The sequence below is a fragment of the Trachemys scripta genome, chromosome 14, assembly GCF_013100865.1.
Source record: "Trachemys scripta elegans isolate TJP31775 chromosome 14, CAS_Tse_1.0, whole genome shotgun sequence".
Classification (NCBI taxonomy): Eukaryota; Metazoa; Chordata; order Testudines; family Emydidae; genus Trachemys; species Trachemys scripta.
Genome location: NC_048311.1, coordinates 4,462,780 through 4,481,950, shown reverse-complemented (window position 1 = coordinate 4,481,950; position 19,171 = coordinate 4,462,780).

The window sequence follows — 19,171 nt, the reverse complement described above, 5'->3', positions numbered from 1 at the left end:
ACCAGATCTAAGCTGGTAGTTAAGCTTAGATCTGGTCCGCTGCCACCACTCCCAAAGCTAATTCCCTTCCCTGGGTAGCCTTGAGAGACTCTTCACCAATTCCCTGGTGAATACAGATCCAAACCCCTTGGATCTTAAAACAAGGAGAAATTAACCATCCCCCTTCCTTCCTCCCACCAACTCCTGGTGGATCAAGATCCAACCCCCTTGGATCCAAAAACAAGGAAAAATCAATCAGGTTCTTAAAAAGAAGGCTTTTAATAAATCATCTCTGTAAAATCAGGATGGAAAAATAACTTTACAGGATAATCAAACTTAAAGAGCTCAGAGGACCCCCCTCTAGCCTTAGGTTCAAAGTACAGCAAACAGAGATAAACACTCTAGCAAAAGGTACATTTACAAGTTCAGAAAACAAAGATAAACTAACACGTCTTGCTTGGCAGTATTGTACTGTTCAGGGGGGAGGGATGGCTCAGTGGTTTGAGCATTGGCCTGCTAAACCCAGGGTTGTGAGTTCAATCCTTGAGGGAGCCATTTAGGGATCTGGGGCAAAAATCTGTCTGGGGATTGGTCCTGCTTTGAGCAGGGGATTGGACTAGATGATCTCCTGAGGTCCCTTCCAACTCTGATATTCTATGATGCTATGGTTCAGCCACTAGGTGGCACAGTGTGTAATACATTTAACTACGCTAACCTCAGCCAAAAGAACAAGGAGTACTTGTGGCACCTTAGAAACGAACAAATTTATTTGGGCACAAGCTTTCGTGGGCTAGAACCCACTTCATCAGATGCATCAGCCCGAGGTTTATAGGATCTTATACTGAACATATCTGGTGTGTGTGTGTGGCTCAGAGGGAAGTTCTGTAGCCAGCCCATATCTGCTACAGGAGAATGACACCAATGGTGAAAGCCTGGTGACACTGACTACCTCTGCTATGGCCAGAGGGCCTGTCATGGTAGACTCCCCCACTCCAAACTCTGGGGTACAGATGTGGGGACCCACATGAAAGACCCCCTAAGCTTATATTCTACCAGCTTAGGTTAAAACTCCTCCAAGGCACAGATTCCCCCGGCCCTTGGACTGGTATCGCTGTCACCACGAAGTCATTTACACAAAAATTCAGGGAAGGGTCACTTGGAATCCCTATCTCTCCCTCTCCCTCTCCCCCTCCCCCCACCAATATATCCCCCCCAAGCTCCTTCAACCCCGTTCCTGGGGAGGCTTGAGAATAAAATACCAACCAGTTGCTTTAGCAACATGAGCACAAACCAGACCTGTTGTCTTCAGGACACTGAAACCAGGTTCTTAAAAGAACAACTTTTATTATAAAGAAAAAAAGTAAAAGAATCACATCTGCAAAACCAGGATGGAATGTAACTTTTACAGGGTAATAAAAAGAGTTAACACACAGAGGATTCCCCTCTGGGTTCAGCTTCAAAGTTACAAAAACAGGAATGAAACTACCTCTTTAGCAGAGGGACATTCACAACCCCAAAACAAAGAGACCCTAATGCATATAGCTAAACATTTCCTTGCCCTACTCACAGATTTTGTGGTTTCAGATGGATTATTCCAGGTATGGTTTTAGGAGATATTGTACCTGCTGGTTTTTCCCTCTGTCTGGAGAGAGAACAACACACAGAACAACAACAAAAATCCTTCCCCACCAGTATCTTCTTTGGTTCTTCTGGTCAGGTGCCAACATATGTCATTTGAACTGCTTAACCCTTTAAAGGTAAGGCAATCTGGTATAGATACCAAGGAAGGATTTTATGCTACTGAATGGGCTGACATACATAAAGATTGCTACCCTTCCCCCTATATTCATGACACGCCCCCCCACCCCTCCAATCACAGATGGTGCTGGACAGCCTGTTCCACACTGGATGCGATTTCTTCTGAAGCTCTAGGAGAAACCAGAGTGAAGACACATCACTTCTACGCATACTACTGATTATATAAAAACTAAACAGTATTTCCCACATTTCAAGGACCATAATGACCTAGAATATAGGGACAGTTTAAATCAGCTGATTCTGGGAAACTTTCACAGGAGAGTGCATCAGCCACTTCGTTAGACGCTCCTGAAATATGTTGTATTTCAAAATCGAAATCTTGGAGATCTAAAGTCCACCAAAGAAGTGTCTTGTTATTTTCCATGATGGTATGAAGCACTTCAGTGCAGCATGGTCGGTCTGCAGGTGGAAATGCCATCCCCAAATGTATGGGTGTAGCTTTTCCAGAGTGTACATAATGGCATAACATTCCTTCTCTGTGATTGACCAGTGGCTTTCCCTCTCAGACTGTTTCTTGCTGAGAAACACGACAGGATGGAATTCTTGATCCGGTCCTTCCTGCATTAAAACTGCTCCACACCACGCTCAGACTCATCTGTGGTTACTAGGAACGGTTTGTCAAAGTCTGGGGCGCTTAGCACAGGGTCAGACATGAGTGTCACTTTAAGTTGGTTTAAGGCCTTTTGACACTCTTCAGTCCATTGAACTGCATTTGTCTGTTTCTTTCTGGTTAGGTCTGTCAGTGGGGCAGCGATTTGGCTATGATGCGGTACAAATCGCCTGTAATATCCAGCCAAGCCTAAGAAGGATTGGACCTGTTTCTCGGACTTTGGGACAAGCCACCTTTGGATAGCATTCACTTTAGCCTGTAGGCGGTTGATAGTTCCTTGACCCACCTGGTGTCCAAGGTAAGTCACCCTGTTTAGACCTATTTGACACTTTTTAGCCTTAACAGCGAGTCCTGCATCCTTTATGCACTTGCAGACTTTTCTTAGATGCTCTAGGTGTTCTGCCCATGAATCAGAAAATATGGCCACATTGTCAAGGTAGGTGACTACAGATTCTCCCAATCCCGCTAGGAGACTATCTACAAGTTTCTGGAAAGTGGCGGGTGCATTTCGCAGCCTGAAAAGGAGCACATTAAATTCATACAGCCCCTTATGGGTGACTGAGGCTGACCTTTCCTTGGCAGATTCATCTCGCGGTACTTGCCAGTACCCCTTGGTTAAGTCTAAGGTGGAGATGAACTGGGCACATCCCAGTTTCTCCAAAAGCTCATCTGTGCATGGCACTGGATAGCTATCAGGGCGAGCATTTAGTTTACAGTAGTCCACACAAAAGCAGATTTCCCCATCTGGTTTGGAAACTACAACCACTGGAGATGCCCATGCGCTTTCAGAGGGACAGATTACACCAATCTGTAGTATGTCCTAGATCTCCCATTCTATAGCAGTTTTGACTTGAGGAACCACCCGGTAAGGTTGGGCTCTAATTGGGTGAGCATTACCTGTGCCAATGAAGTGGTGTGCTCCTTTGGTCCATCCTGGGGTGGCTGAGAACAACGGTGCGAAGCTAGTGCACAGCTCCTTGATCTGCTGTCGCTGCATACGGCCAAGGGTCATGGAGAGGTTCACCTCTTCCACGCCACCATCGCTTTTTCCTTCACAGTAAATACCTTCAGGCCACTCAGCGTCATCTCTTTCCTGGGCTGTAAACTGAAGAACCTTGAATTCTCTGGAATAAAAGGGCTTTAGAGAATTAACATGGTACACTTTAGGTTTGAGTTTGGGAATGCTAAGAGATAATTAACAGCTCCCAGGTGCTCTTGGACCGTAAATGGCCTTCCCCACTACGCTTCCATCTTATGGGCCTGGAGCGCCTTCAAGACCATGACCTGGTCCCCTACTTTGAAGGAACACTCTCTGGCATGTTTATCATACCAGGCCTTTTGCTCTTCCTGAGCATCTTTTAGGTTTTCTCTAGTAAGGGCTAAAGAGTTTTGGAGGGTGTTTTGTAGGTTGTTTACAAAGTCCAGAATGTTAGTTCCTGGAGAAGGTGTAAACCCCTCCCATTGCTGCTTCACCAACTGTAATGGCCCCTTAACCTCATGGCCATACACAAGTTCAAAGGGTAAAAAGCCGAAACTGGGATGGGGTACAGCCCTGTAGGCAAAAAGCAACTGCTGCAACACTACGTCTCAATCCTTGGAGTGCTCATTTACGTATCGCGGCCCCCAAAGTTCTATTAAACTTCTCCACCAGGCCATTTGTTTGATGGTGGTAAGGGGTAGCAATCAAGTGGTTTTCCCCACAAGCTTCCCAAAGACTTTTCATGATCCCTGCCAGGAAATTAGTTCCCAAATCCATAAGGATGTCGGAGGTCCAACCTACCATGGCAAAAATGTCTGTTAAGGCCCGGCACACGCTGTTTGCCCTGGTGTTACTTAGAGCTACAGCTTCCGGCCATCGGGTGGAAAATCCATCAAAGTCAGTAGGTACTGCTTTCCTATGGGTGTCTTCTTCGGGAAAGGACCCAGAATATCCACAGCTACTCGCTGAAATGGAACTTCAATTATGGGGAGTGGCTGGAGAGGAGCTTTGACCTGGTCTTGGGGTTTTCCCACCCTCTGGCAGACCTCACAAGACCGGAGATAGGTAGAAATGTCCTTGCCCATTCCCTCTCAGTGGAATGACTTCCCCAAACAGTCTTTGGTCCTGTTCACTCCAGCATGGCCACTAGGATGATCGTGGGCTAAACTCAAGAGCTTTACCCAGTACTTAGTTGGAACTACCAACTGTCTCTGAGGATGCCAGTCCTCCCTGTGCCCACCAGAAAGTGTTTCCTTGTATAAAAGTCCTCTTTCTACAACAAACCTGGACTTATTAGAAGACCTGAGAGGCGGTGGATCGCTCTGTGCCGCCGTCCAAGCTCCCATGAGGTTCATCTGCTTCCTGCTCTGCCTGGAATTGCTCCCTTGATGCTGGAGACATTAGTACCTCACTGGGTTGTGGACTTGGGCTTGGTCCCTCTGGAAGCGATGTAAGTGATGGGGTTGTTTCCGTTGATTGTGAACTGCTCTCCATGGGTGCACTGGGTTGTTGTTCAGGCTCCAGCTGAGCTTCTTGTGCAGGTTTAGCTGCTACTGCAAGCTCAGGCTTGGTGGTGCCCTCTGGTTTTGGGTTTGCAGATAGGGTTGCAAGTGCTGGATCCAGTGCTGGCAATGGACTTGGCGCTGGCTGCTCCATCAGTTCTAGGACTGGTTCTGGATGGGTCTCTGGACCTGGATTTACTACTGCTGTTGTACATGTTGGCCTTGGGTCTTGTTCCACCACCTCAGTCTGGGTCTCTGGGAACGCAGTCAGGGCCCTTGTAGAAGGCTCAGGAACAGGGATAGGTGTGAAGGCTCTCTTAGACTGGCTGAAGGTAACCATTCCCACCCCCTTGGCTAGCTTCACATGGTTGGCCAAGTCCTCTCCCAGCAGCATGGGAATAGGATCATCATCATAGACTGCAAAAGTCCACATTCCTGACCAGCCCTTGTACTGGACAGGCAACCTGGCGGTAGGCGGTAGGCAGGTTCAAACAATTTGACTTGAAGGGTTGAATCGTCACTTGGACCTCTGGGTTGATGAATTTGGAGTCCACTAAGGATTGGTGGATAGCTGACACCTGTGATCCCATGTCTCTCCATGCGATAACCAAGTGCACTGGGGTGCGATAATGAAACATGGGCTGTGCTGACATGTCTAAAGACTTAGGTGAATTTTGCAGACATTGATATCAGCACAATATGCATCCTGAACATCTGTTCTAGGAGCTCTGAAAAATGATCAGTTCATAGAGATGGATGCTAATTATCACCCTCTCTGCATAAATAGGGGGCTGCTGTGCTGGTTTTGCCACTGGAGGCAATAAAACGCAGCTGTCTGGAAAGGTGGGGAATTGAACAAACCCACCTGACCTGGATCATATTGACTCTGAACAAGTGACCAACCTGTTAGCAAGGAAACTGTGAGGCGTGAATCACCCTTGAACTCCATTCTAGGCCCATGCAGGGAAGAATTTCATTAGTACTGGACTCCCAGAAATTGGGGTCCAAACCCCTAAGAGACTCAGGCACCCCATTCCCATGGACCGTCTCTGGGAACAGGGAACCTGCCTACCCTTCATGCCTTGGCATATTTCTGTGACAGCCTGTATCCTATGCTCACCACTTTTACAAGATTATGATACATTTTGTACAAAGTATGTCTGGTAAGGTATGATTTGAAAACTCATATTTCACTGATCATTATCAGCCTGGTAAAATATGTGTGGCAGCATTGTATGTAAAGTTATAAAATTTCCCTGTATGATGTTACTAAGGCATATTCAAATCTGGGGAAGCAGTTCAAACCAGTTCCTCAGAGACAAAGGCAAACTGATGCCTCAGCCAGGTGTCAACAAGATCAGATGGACTATGGTGAAGTTGCCATTCTTTGGCAGGAAGAAGGGTCTGAGTGAGAAATTTACATCTTAGCTGGAGGTTCCTGTGTAAACAGATTGGCTGTCATCTGAATCCCAGCTGGGGATGATTCTCAAAGAGGGGGAAAAGATATAAAAATGAGCAACAGAGGACACACATCACCTCTGTCCCCGCATCTCTACTCACAGCATCAACAACATCTGAAAGACAAACGGAGCATCGCTGAATTGGGGAGTGGTCCTGGCTGAAGGTCCAGCCAGACTGCTGTGAGCATGTGGGCAGAACCGTCAAGTTCACTTAGTTTGTTAAGTTTGGTGTTAGTTTGCACTTTACCTTTTATTTCTTTGTAACCAATTCTGGCTTTTATGCCTCATACCTGTAATCACTTAAAATCTCTCTTTCTGTAGTTAGTAAACATGTATTATCGCGTCTTTGAATATCTCCCCTTGTAAGAACACCTGAAAGAACCTGAAACTGGGCCATGATTCTGGATATGGGTGAGAGGGTAAACCCAGAGTCTAGCTGACCCAGGACATTGTGATGGTGTCATGGCTCTCCAGCTGCCCTCTCACATTCAAATGGTCAAAGTCAACGCAGTGCTGCAATGCCCAGGATGCTTTTTATTTTTCATTCTGTTTATTTGCCAATCTCATCAAAGCAGAATTTTCCATAGTGGGATCTGGAGATGTGAAGTGTAGAGTTTTAATGTAAAGCTGATTTTAATAATCACAACCCAACACAATACTTACCAGCATTACGTAAATCACCATCATTGCATTTCTCTAGCACCCGCCATCCCAGCAGCCCTAAACACTTCCCGAAAGTGGGTAAATAGCCCTGTGTCACAGACACTGGCACAGAGATGCAGGGCCCAGATGGAGCTGTATCCCCATGGCACAGACTGTGGGACTGCACACAGTGATGCAGGGCTACCTGGAGCTCTACGTGGCGTGTGTCACACCAGCACAGCCCCATTGGTCCCTTTGGCTTCTGCAAAACTGAGGTTTCACTAGAGGCAGACTGAACTCCCAGCCTTTCTGGGTGAGACGCTCCTGTTCTAAGTGTAACCCAGAGCCGGGCTGAATCTGCAAACAGCCGGGGCTGACACTCAGCTTGTGTAAATGGGCAGAGCTCTGCATCAGTGGGGCTCCAGCTGCACCAAAATGGGGGAAGGACCAAGGAATAATTTAAGACAAGATTTAACAAGTGGGTTTGACAAGCACCAGGTGGGAGAAGAGGGGAGAGTTAGGGGCAGATCAATGTTGACAAGCTCATGCAGTTACACAGGCCCCAGGAGCTTTCAATTAAAAGGTCTATTGGAATTTCTGTCTATGCTGCATTCCTTCCCTCCTCCCCCGCCCACTACTTCAGTTTCTGCTAAGGCTTTGGCTTTTTCTTACTAGAATAAATGGCAGGGGGGAGGGGTTATTCTGAGGCCTTTTGTTTCCTGATAGATGGTTTCCCCAGTTTGGAAAGGTGTCGCACAACTGTTTGGTTATTTCCAATAAAATGTCCTGTGCTATTGTGCCTTCTTCATTACAGTCATCATTAAAAATCTTGATTGGCCGCCCTGACGGATTCCCATACAGCCCCGTTAGCAATTTGTTCAGCTGTGTCCCCCGTTAGCTCTTTGTTCAGCTGTGTCACTTTCATGGGCTCCAGGATGCTGTCTGGTTTGTTCATCCCCAGGAAGGCAAAGGAGAATTTCTTGTTATTGTCTGAGTGCTCACAGTCAGGGCCAGCTCCAGGGTTTTGGCCGCCCCAAGCAGCCAAAAAAAAAAAAAAAAGCCGCGATCCTGATCGCGATCTGCGGCGGCAATTCGACGGGAGGTCCTTCGCTCCCAGGCGGAGTGAGGGACCATCCGCCGAATTGCAGCCGAATACCTGGACCTGCCGTCCCTCTCCGGAGCGGCCACCCCAAGCACCTGCTTGAGAAGCTGGTGCCTGGAGCCAGCCCTGCTCACAGCAAACGGCTGTCCAGATGTGGTTGGGCAACACCACCCTCTCTGCATCTCGATTGATGTTCCTTTGTTTGTCATCCTTAATGGGGATTTTATATTTTTCATTGGGCACTGCTCCGGTCACTAGGAAGGGTTTCCCTTTCTGATTTTTCTCATTAGGGCTGCTCTTTGTTAACTGCGTCTTGAGATTTCGTTCCAGCTCATACCAATTGACCCTATTGAAGCAGAGATCCATGGGGACTGCATTGGTGAGCATGAAGGTGGTTATTCGGCCTTGACCACACTAGAAGGAGTTTGGGTTCAGGTGTCCCTAGTCATAGTGTGTTCTCTCATAATCTTCACTGATGGCTTGCTTTTCTTTCAGTTTTTCTTTGATGGATTGGTTTTCTTTCTGTTTTTTCTGTTTCAGGTCTCGAAGCAGTTTTCCTTCCATCTGCATGTTTGCCTCTGATAAATTAGCCAGCTGGAAATAGAGAAGGCCAGAGTCCTTACATTCAACTTCCATCAAAATGTCCATGACACACAGAGCAGCAGGGAATCAAGGGCAGAACCAAACTCTGTCTCTTGACTCTATGTATTTTCATCACCCTTCTCTGAATCCCCCTCTTTTCCTGCTTTATCTGTTTGATTTACAGTGCCCAGCAAATGATTTAATGTGCTGGCCAGTTCTCCCAGCAGGAGGAACATTCTTACCTCCACTCTTTGTGTGTCTCCTGGCCCAGATCACGGCATTATGGCACTTGCACGAACAGGACTAATATAAAACTAAAGCAGTGCATTCAGTATGAGAGAGGTGACTTATAAATGCAGTGCCCTGTGGTGCACACTATTGATACTGCATCCATAAAGAGGGGGAAAGGGTTGCTGGGGTCTCTATGGGACAGAGTTACAGTTGTTTGGATGCCTGAACTATGGATTTCCAGAGTTTTGAATGTCTGAGTTTCTTGTGCAGCAAGTACAACCTGAACTCTGAATTTCTTGGCTTTGTAATGGTTGTTTTTTACTAGCTAAAACATTCTCATAAGGATTTTTACCCTTTAGTTACTCATTTGATCTCAACTTCCCCTTTATGAACTTGTGGGGTTTGTTTGATTATTTGACTGAGAAGAACAGTAGAAAGAGAAGAGAGTTACAAACCCCACACATATATCACAACATCCAATCAATAAGCAAAACTACAGCATTCTTACCTCCACTCCTTGACCTAATTTTTGCAATTTACATTTATTAAAATATCTCCCAATGGTATATAAATCTTCACTACCTGCTTTATAAAGTTAATGAGCTCTGACATTGTATAATGCTGAGACAAAGTGCATGAGGTAATATCTTTTATTGGACCATCCTCTGCTAGTGAAAGAGACAAGCTTTCAAGCTACATAGTGTTCTTCTTCAGGTATGAAGAAGATCTGAAGAAGAGCTCTATGTAAGCTCGAAAGCTTATCTCTGTCATCAACAGAAGTTGGTCCAATAAAAGATATTACCTCACCCACCTTATCTCCCTAATATCCTGGGACCAACATGGCTACAGCAACACTGCAAACTACTCTATAATGCCGTCAGTTATTTTCCCTAGGAGATGTTCATCTAGGACAAAAACAATGAGGAGTCCTGTGGCACCTTAAAGACTAAGAAATTTATTTGGGCATAAGCTTTCATGGGTTGGAACCCACTTCATGCATCTGACGAAGTGGCCTCCATCCTACGAAAGCTTATGCCCAAATAGATTTGTTAGTCTTTAAGGTGCCACAGGACTCCTCATTGTTTTTGCTGAAATAGACTGACATGGCTACCCCTCTGAAACTTGTCACCTAGAACATTTGTGGCCTTTTCCAGCCTGTAACAGAATGTACCCCTGCGTTCACACCCTAAACACTCTTATAATAATCTTTGTACAAAAGACGTGTCTTGTAAGGTATCATTTGAAAACTCGTAAGTTACTGGTCAATATTGTTCTGATAAAATATGTGTGGCAACATTGTGTGAGAAGTTCTAAGAGTCCCCTGTATGGTGTTATTAATACATGTTCCAAACCACAGCCCTGCCCAAAGAGAAGCTGGCAAACAGGTCTATTCTAAGCAAAGGAATTACACAGACACCCTGTCTCCTGAATCTCATCTGGATATGCTTCTCAATGTGGGGAAGGACTATAAAAAGAGGGAAACACCCCTCTCTCTGCCCATTGTAATCACCAAACTGTAAGCCCTGTATATGATGGAAACCATTTCAAGCCATGGGGTGCGGCAGCACCCGCAGTGCCCCTCATTCCAGCACATATGGCAGGCTGGGGAGAAAAGATTTGAATTTGGGTCTCTCCCCATTTGTGTAGACTACCTTAGTGTCTGGCCTATGGGACAGGTCTCTCAGTGTTTCCTGCTGAAGCTGTTCCACTGTGTATGAATACTGAAATAGTTCTTAGGCCAAGGAGAGAGTGAGACTGACTCTAGTTCAGTGGTTAGAGCATCATGTGGGAAACCCAATATGCAGTCCCCCTGCTCCAATGCAGGGTGAATTATTCATACATCATGGAAGAGCTTCAACAGAATAGACAGAGGAAGACCCACATCAGAGTAACCAGGCATCTCAGCCCCCTCTTGGGAAGGAGGTTACCCAACTTCAGGTCCCTTCTCCACATCAGGAAGAGGTTAGAATTGAACCAGGCTTTCCTACATACCAGGGGAGTGCTCTAATCACTGGATTAAAGGTTGGGGATGGGGAAGGTCACCTCCTTTTCTGTTTTTTGCGAGAAAAAGCTAATGCCATGACAAGGTGCACAGCTGTGAATCTCGCGTGAGAGGAAATGCCTCCCTCCAGCCCAGACTCAGGCCTCTAAATCCCTTTGAGGGGCAGGGCTTAGGAAACCCCCCTTTCCTCAGCATTTCCTATTGGCTAATTTACACAGCTTCCTCCCCAGCATGTGGCTTTTGTGGATCCCATTGTCAGGCGCCCATCTCTCCCCATGCAGTGTACATGGAGCCTGCACACCTCACTTGGGGCTGTCGTGGGTTCCATTAGGCTTCAGGCTGTCTATGCACTAGGTATTGCAATGCTGAGTCCAAGTGCCCTTTGTCCCCCTCCCGGACCCTGGGGAAGGCCTCACTCAGGGCTGGATTCAGGCAGAGGAGCTCTATGCCCATGTGTGGGCTCTGGTTCCTTGGGACCATGGCAGAATCTCAGTTTGCATTTAAAAAAAGAGTAAGTCTCTAGCTCTTGTGGTTGCACAGAAAAGCTTGAAAATGTGACTTGAATGTGACTGACGCAATGACGCCTGCCTGAGTCTGCAGAGAGCCTGAATATAGCTATGAACAGGGGAACTGTCCCATACAATGCAAAGGGAGTTAAGTCCCAGCCCCTCTGCTCTGGGATCCCTGCCAACCCCTCCCAGCAGGGTGCTCTGTGTGTGCCAAGAGGGCAGATCACAGTGGGCCTGGCCCCCCACCAAAGCAGAGACACCCTGGCTGCCAGGAAAGTACTCGGGGCACTCAGCCACCACCCCCACCTCTCTGAGTTCAAAAGGGGACCCTGAGAGGGGCCCTGCTGGTGCTGCTCAGGGCCCTATACCTAAGGGATGGGTCTCTGTGCCACCTGCACTCCAGGGGACAGAGCCATCAAGAGCTCCATGTTGTGGTGCCTAGATGAGACCCAGAGAGATTCAGACAGGAGAAAGACTGACCTGCGGCTCTACCTTCCATGTTTCTGAGACTGTATCTGTGCAATTTCCTTCATCTATAGCGTAAGCTGACCAGACCTGGATTCGACTGCTCTCGTTGTAAAAGCTCGTGAAATGTTGTTCCTCCATATTTCTGGCAAATGTTAGCTCTGTTTGTAGTGTCAAACCCTTGGGGCTCAATCCCTCCATAGAAATAGCGTGTGCATTTACGGAAAGTGGGGACCACTTCAGCCAGTGCCAGCCCAGCCCAGAGTGAGGCAAAGCCCAGCAGTGCGAGGGGCCCCATGGCTCACAGTGTCAGAGCCAGTCCCTTTGCAGCTGCTACTTATGTCATTCCTCAGAGAGCCACCTTCACTACCCATCTTGGGCTGAGTAATCTGTGGGCTTCCTGCCAGGGCCTTCCCAAAGGCTGGGCTGGGCCATGCAGCCACGGCCCTGAGCTGGGGCAATGCCGGGCTCGACAAGGGCTGTGCAAATATTTGGTTCAGGAGAAGGTCCAGCAAAAGGGGAAAAGACTGATTTTGGGTCAAGCCCAAATGAAAATGTTTCAATTTTTTTGGTGAAACTAAATGTTGCAAAATGTTTTTTATTTCATATTGAACAAAATGTTTCATTTCAATGTCATGGTTTTGAAAATATATTTAACAGGTTGTTTAAAAAAGAACATTGACGGGAAATCCAAAACAAAATGTCTTTCCAAAACAAAAAGTCAAAACAATTAGTTGCGTAAAAATTCCAAAAGAAACTGTTTGGACATTTCCCCACAATTGGTCTCTTTTTTCCGTTTTTTTTTTTTTTTTTTTTACTGAAACAATTAGACAAAAGCAGCTCAGAGTCACAAATTGTTTTGGTTGACCTGGATCTGCATTTTTCGAGGAAAAAAGGTTTTGCATTACAATCTTCCCAGCACAAACCTTCCAGGAGCTGAAGGCCGTGCAGGGAGCAAGCAGCTCATTCCCTCTCTGCAGCTGCAGGTTCTCTGCAATGGCTGACTCCTTTGGTTGGACGTGTGTTAGTGGAGCTCAGGTCCCCCCTATATAATGCCCTCACCCACCCCTGGGCCAAATGCTAGAGTGTCTGTGCAAAACCACTAAACTGCAACAAACCAGAGTCCTGTGCCCAGTCAGATCCCCACAGCCATTTCAGGAGTAATCATTCGCTACCCCCACCACTGACCTACACCGATCACCCAGCAGTGAGTACTATATTCATTAATACAGACACACTCGGCCCAGCCAGACAAACACCCTGGGGATACATAAGCACAGCAATAAAACCCCTTTGGTACTGGGGGCTTGTCTACACTGGCAAGTCACAGCGCAGTAACTTGCTCGCTCAGGGGTGTGAAAAATCACACACACACCCCCGAGCGCTGTAATGCGCCAGTGAAGACAGGCTCAGAGCGCTGGGAGCTGTGCTCGGAGCTAATCCCCTGGTGGAAGTGGATTACATAGAGTGCTGGGAGAGCTCTCTCCCAAATGCTTGCGGGTGACCACACAGTCAGATCAAAGCGCTGCCGCCGGAGTGCTCCCACGACAGAGCTTTGATGTTTGTGGTGTAGACTTAGCCTGAGTCTCAGAGCCTTGATCAACTGACTCTGGTTGTGGGCTTCAGCTGCAAGGCTAGAAACAGCCATGTAGATGTTGGGGCTTTGGCTGGAGCCCAGGCTCTGAGCCCTCCTCCCTCACCAGGTTTCAGAACCTGGGTTCCAGCCTGATCCTAAATGTCTACACGACTATTTTTAGTCCTGGGAGCCCGAGTCAGTTGACCCAGATTTGCCGCAGATTTTTTGCTTTTTGCTGTGTAGACGTACCCTGAGAATATAGACAGAGAATGAACACATGGTCACCTGAACAAGAGACTCCCAAATTGTCCTAAGCTACTCACCATGAGAACCACGCACCCCATCAACAGAGACCATAACACACAGGCAACCCCCTACCTACACCACAGTTCCTAGTGGCTGCACCATCCCAGCCAGCCCAGTTCTATGCACGTGGCATGAGAATGATGTTCTGGGAACATGGCCTTTTAGAGAGACACCCATCCACATAGCTCATGGCCCCAGGAGGTCCTGATGTCCTTTGGGATCTGGAACACAGTTACTCAGAAATTGTCCAGTCAGACCAGACCAGGGCTCCCCCAGCCCCATCTCTTGTCTCTGATTGTAGCCAGCACCAGCTGCTCCAGCGGAAGGTGCAGTGGGGCTATAGGGGATCACCTGACTTCTGTTTTAACACCTTCAGGGACAACTTGGCAGGACAGCAGGTCACACAGACTGTGCCAAGGAATTTCTTAGGCCTGGGCTACACTAGGAATTTACTTTGGTGTAGCTACGTCTCTCAGGGGTGTGAGAAATCCACACCCCTTTGCAAAGGAGTTAAACCAACCTACCCCACAGTATAGACTATGCTAGGTCGACAGGAGACTTGTCCTGTTAACCTAGCTACCCTCTCTTGGGGAGCTGGAGTGCCTATGCTGATGGGAGAAGCTCTCCCGTCGGTGTAGGTAGTGTCTACATCGAAGTGCTACAGCTGCAGCAGTGCAGGTGTGCCACTGTAGCGGTTTATGGGCAGGTCTACACTTAAAATGCTGCATCGGCACAGCAGCACTACTGTAGGGCTTTAGTGAAGATGCTACTATGCCAACGGGAGAGCTTCTCTCATCGGTTCAGTTAATCCACCCTCACAAGAGGCGGTAGCTATGTTGACAGGAGAAGCCTTCCTGTCTATATAGTGCTGCCTACCCTGGCGGTTAGTTTGATATAACAGCATCGCTTGGGGTGTGTGTGGATTTTTCATACCTCTGAGAGACGTAGTTATACCAAAATTAATCTGTAGAGTGGACCTGGCCTATGTGTAGATGTAGCCTAAGAACTATTGCAAGGCTTGCCTGGGAGCAAGACTCCCATGATGCTTTGCAGTTAAGACAACGATTGCTTTAGGAATGGAATTTTACCAAGCAATGACCTTCAGCATATTTTTTAAAAGTGATGTTATAGAGAGATTGGCAATCTTCACCGCAAACTGTGTTAGGAAATAACCTACAATAAGGAGCTGTGTGAAAGGGGAGGAAAAGATACAAAATAAAATAGTGAACAAAGGCAACAAAGAGTATAATTACCCTAAGACATTATGAGGAATTAAAACTATCTACAGACTGGGCACAGACTGTCAGACAACTACAGGGCAGGTCTTCCAGAGCTTTGGGTAACTGTATGCCTCTCTGTGGAAGTGCTGTCTTTACTAACTGTTGATCAATAATCCAAACAAAGCTGACATCTGAGAATTGTTGTTATTAAACTAAATAGGACTCGAGAGAACCCTTCTCACTAAACAATAACCACAATAAATGTTTCATCTACCGGTTACTGATGCTAAGTTAATTATTGACAAATTATTATTTATCAATTATTAGTTATCAGCCACTGTTAAAGCCCTCAAGAGTTATAGATCTTTGAGAACAATGAAATTCCTGAGACACGCACTCCCCTGGCCGATCACAACCAGCCAGTGAGCCTGAGGCTTGTCAGCATCTCAGAGCCCTGCCCACCATGTCTCTCCAGTGAGTCCTTCTTACGTCATTCCATGTCATCGCAGCATCACTCACCCCCACCGTCTGCATAAAGCAGAACCCCACTCATAACTAGAGTCTGCGTCTCTGAGCCACATGCTCACATGAGAAACTCCAGCCCCCCTATTTGTACCATGTGAGGAAAAGTATTTCCTTTGATCAGTTTGGAATTTGCCTCCTTTCCCATTAATCAAATGCCCCCAGTTCTTGCGTTGTGGGACAGGGAGCTGATCTCCTGCCTCTGTCCCATTCATTGTTTCATGTGCTTTTAGCAAGGCCCCTCTTATTTGCCTCCTGTAAGGGAAACAATCCCAGTCTTTTCTTCCTCTCTCATGTGTCATTCTCCTGGTCCATCTGCAAACCTCTTCTCTTCCTGCTAGATCTGCCTGCCCCTTTGTACACTGTCCCCAAGCACAGCTAGTCACCCAACCCTGTATTCCCACTGAGCACTCAAACCTGTGTGAATGAATGATCCTGGATGATATGGCCCTGGGGAGCTGGTGCTGTAACCTTAATGTCTGCTTCCAAAGTCCTGCATAGTTGGGTTTTATTAAAGTTGCAGAATCATTATAAAGACAGCATCACATGGGCTGAGTCTGCCAGTCGGTGCTGAGCTAGGTGGTGGGTCTGTGACTTTAAAGCTGGAACTGAGACTCAGCAAGCTCAACTCACACAGGGAAAACCAGATCACCACTAGATGGGATGGGAACAGCTGTCTCTCCCTGCTGCGCTGGGCTGGATTCGAGCTGGTGACCCAGAGGTGCAGACTCTGTAATGCATTAACTGCACCCTGAGATATTTCATCCCCTAGGAGGTGCTAATGGAAGTGGGGCATCAACAGAGATAATTTCTCTCCTGATACAATTAGAACTTTAGCAATGGCCCCATGCTTCTCCCACAAACACAGACCATGCTGCACACTGCATCTGGGCACACAGGTCAGGGCTGGTGCTGCTGGGGCTGTGGTTGTATTGTGAGGAAGTTAATATGCTGTGTGTGTCTGGATCTGTGACCATTCAGAGACTGGCTGTATCTGAGCAAACATACTGGGGGGGTTGGCATCAGAATGGCTGAGTGGCTAAGGCAGTAGCTGCAATGTTCTGTTTTCCCCTGGGCTGTGTGTTCTGGTCCCTGCCATGTTCCTGTATCAGATCGGGACTGGCTACAAAGCTGCCTTATACACACCAGATGTGTTCATCATAAGATCCTTTAATGTTCTGCCAGGTCTGGCTGAGGTGTGTTTAAACAAGGTATGTTACACACAGCGCCGCCTACTGGCTGAACAGTAAAATACAAGTTAAACACAATACTAGACAGCAGTGACTCTGAAAAGAGTTCAGGAATCATAATGGACAAGTAATTGAACATGAGCTCCCATTGCAATGCTGGGGCAAAAAGGGCTAAGGTGATCCTATATACAGAGGGGAGTTGTTTTACCTCTGTCTATGGCACTGGTGAGACCAACCTTGCAATGTTGAGTGCAGTTCTCGTGTCCAAAGTTTAAAAGGGATGTTGACAAATTGAACAAGGTGCAGAAAAGAGCCACAAGAATGATTCAAGGGCTGGAGAAAATGCCTTATAGTGGGACACATAAAGAGCTCGATCTGTTTAGCTTGTCAAAATGAAAATCAAAAAGAGGACAAAACAGCTGGTCCCTAGACAGTCCTTTAGTCTAGCCGAGAAAAGCACAAGAACCAATGGCTGGAAGCTAAAGCTAGACAAATTCCTATTAGAAATAAAGGACACATATTTAACAGTGAGGGTCATAAACCACTGGAATAAACTACCAAGGGAAGTGGTGGATCCCAGAAAGGCAGACTGGATGCCTTTCTGCAAGATACTTTAGTCAGACACAAGTTATTGTGCTCAATACCAGAGTAACTGGGGGAGATTTTCTGGCCGTGTGTTACATAGAAGGTCAGACTAGATGATCAAATGGCCCCTTCTGGCCTTTAAATATATAACTCTATAAATAAGAGGCGTCCTGTAACTCGGCTTTACCTAGCTTGTAATGGTTTGCATTGGGGCATATGACACTTACACAGCTCTCATCAACAAACATTTGTTTGTTAAACTGTTACGGAGTAGCAGCTTAGCTATATTTAAGGTTGAGACTCACTGTTTGACAGAGAACTTTTTGGAGTGCCATAAAATCCACATTTCATTCAGATTGTCTTGAAAATCGCTTAGCTTCTTGTGGGCCTGGAATAGCAGTAAAGATCCTGTGACGTTATTGACATAAACTGGGACCATATAGATCATTGTTGCAACCAAGGTCCTGTAGTGGCACCCAAATCGTGTATAAAGGGGGTCAAATGGGGTGTCTAAGACAAGGTTATGGTTTACTGGTTATGATTATGTTGTCTTTATGTGTGTAGTTATGTTTTGGTAGTTGAAGTTATGAATATTGGCTCTATACTGTCTGTATGGCAAACTTATGCTATGCTTCTGGATGACATCCCAGACAAACTGGGATTAGCTCTGCCTAGCCTGCTTGATGGCCCATTAAGGGCCACCAGCTATACAATGGACCTATTAAGAAAAGGCAAATATGCCTTCAGACTCAGCAAAGTATGCAGGGACTGGCCCATGTGACTGCAGGCTCCATTTTGTTGTAATTTTCCTCAGTGAGAACAAAGAGGTGTTCTTACACCTGGAAAAGACTATATAAGGCTGATTCCTGATCTCCATCTGGTCTTCAATCCTGCTTCATACCTCTGGAGGAACTTTGCTACAAGCTGAAGCTTTGAACAAAGGACTGATGACCCACCCCAGCTGGGGATGTTCCAGAGACTTGATTTGAACCTGCAGTTTATTTTATCGCTGCTGCAAGCCTGAACCAAGAACTTTGCCATTACTGTATGTAATTGATTCCATTTTACCAGTTCCAACTCTTATCTCTATCTTTTTCCTTTTATGAATAAACCTTTAGATTTTAGATTCTAAAGGATTGGCAACAGCGTGATTTGTGGGTAAGATCTGATTTGTATATTGACCTGGGTCTGGGGCTTGGTCCTTTGGGATCAGGAGAATCTTTTTCTTTTACTTGGGTATTGGTTTTCATAACCATTTGTCCCCATAATGAGTGGCACTGGTGGTAATACTGGGAAACTGGAGTGTCTAAGGGGATTGCTTGTGAGACTTGTGGTTAGCCAGTGGAGTGAGACCGAAGTCCTCTTAGTCTGGCTGGTTTGGTTTGCCTTAGAGGTGGAAAAAACCCCAGCCTTGGGCTGTAACTGCCCTGTTTGAGCAATTTGTCCTGAGTTGGCATTCTCAGTTGGGTTCCGCCAGAACCGCATTGTCACAGATCCAAATTTAAATTGGGGTCATTTGAGCACAGAGATGCTGTAATGGAATGTACTACAATGCTTTATTTCCTGATTGTCAGAGTTTCAGTGTAGTGAACTCAGCATTCCAGAAGGGCACAAGGCATCAGTAGGAAACATTAACTTGTGTTAATGATTTTTGGGAGCATTTAATGGACAATTGGGACTTAGCAGGATTCTTAGCAGGGGGGCTGTAGGGTAGGGTTCTTTTCTTGGTCTGTATTCTTACAGACATACTTGATAGCTATTTTGAAATAAATTACCAAAATAATTGAAACTGGCATGATTATATTGTGTTATTTTAACAATAAAATATGCAGAATTTTAAAATCTAGTGTGCAGAATTTTAAATTTTTTGGCACAGAATTCCCCCAGAAGT